Source organism: Poecilia latipinna, unplaced genomic scaffold (assembly GCF_001443285.1).
Source record: "Poecilia latipinna isolate Pla-1442-1.1 unplaced genomic scaffold, P_latipinna-1.0 Scaffold8033, whole genome shotgun sequence".
NCBI lineage: Eukaryota > Metazoa > Chordata > Actinopteri > Cyprinodontiformes > Poeciliidae > Poecilia > Poecilia latipinna.
Window position 1 is genome coordinate 1 of NW_015120649.1, and position 1,433 is coordinate 1,433.

General features: G+C 35.7%; 1 long non-coding RNA gene across 1 annotated transcript; it reads right to left on the bottom strand.

Moving 5' to 3' along the window:
* Positions 1 to 268: 268 nt before the first annotated feature.
* On the bottom strand, positions 269 to 1,357 carry LOC106944316 (uncharacterized). The gene is made up of 2 exons (XR_001424217.1): positions 1,298 to 1,357; positions 269 to 412 (listed from the first exon to the last, which is right to left on the bottom strand). It is a non-coding gene; the product is annotated as an uncharacterized LOC106944316 (long non-coding RNA).
* Positions 1,358 to 1,433: the final 76 nt, after the last annotated feature.

Consider the following 1,433-nt stretch of genomic DNA (forward strand, 5'->3'; position numbering starts at 1 on the left):
TGAGTATAATTGTCACTCAGGCAGTTGTCATCTGAATACAAGTCCTCATTCTGACTTTGGGATGTTGATGCACCCCTAACATTGCATTTTTGTAGATGTAAACATTTTCATTGGAGGAACAGGATTCTCCAGGTGATGTTTGAATTTTTCCACAATAACTGCGTGTCATTCTGGGTAACCAAGTAGTGCAATTAAGTCCAGAGGCAAAGTGGAATGCATCTCTCACTATACTTTGGAAAATCCTTTCACTTAGCTCTTCTGACACCTCTGAGAGAAGATCCACATTTAATTCTACTGTTTTTAAAGTTTAAAAGGCTCAAATTTTCCATGGATTTTCAGCGCACAGCTGTTTCTTCCCCTTCATCTCAGTCGTTTCAGTTGACCTCGTTCAGGGTGCAAGTCCAGAAAAACTCTAAACAAAGGGAAAGGATACTCAAGTTTAACAAAGACAGCTCATTTTACAAAACACTTCCAAATTACATTTCAGCAGCACATCACCTTTCTCATTTGCGTCTCACCAGTTGCAAATAGCTCTTTGACAAACAACATTGTTGAGTAATTTGGATTAATTCTGACAGCTATAAAACAAATGTACACTTGGAGTGCACCAACTGCAGTTTTCTGGCCAATCTTTAAAAAGTCTGATCTGTCAATTCTGATTTTTTTGTCTGAATGTTGCTAAATGGAGCAAAAAAAAAAAAAAGTCGCTGAATTGGCAACAGTGAGGTGACCTTTGTTAACTGCAAACCTGGAGACATGACCTGGTGGGCCAGTCTATCAGTCAAAACTCTCACAGGAGAGCAGAAGAGGACAGTGGTTGATTTCTAGATCTTTGCTGAGGTAGATAAGTTCAGTGGATAAAATCAGCTTCACATGTATCGGCGGATCACCAATCTTTGAAATTAAGAAAGTCGGGGAAGATTAATTGGTGCACCCCTAACATACATAAGTACACAAATATTTTCTTGTGAAAATAAAAACACTCTGAGTTTTACATATTTGTTAAAATAAACTCACCATGGCGTGACTTTATGTTTGAGACAGATAATCTGTGAAAATATCAATCTCCTCCACAGATTATCTCTCGTGCAATACTGTCATGACACATTGACAGTTTCAACAAATATGTAAAAAAAAAAATAAAAACTATTATTAAAGTTACATAGTTCAGCATTAAACAATATTGGAAAGACACAGATAAAAAAAACATGTGTATGTTATTCTAGAAAAAATCATACATTATAAATTTAAATTAAAGGTTTACCAGGTTGAGTAAAACAAAAACAAACGCACACACCTATTATAAAGATGTGTAGTTACTTGGCAGGTAAAGTTCAGGAGTGTCTGGATGCAACTGTTGAAGAGAGAAACATGTCATATAAAGAGAGAATATAAACACCAAAACATGCAGGTCTTCCAATAATTAAATGAAA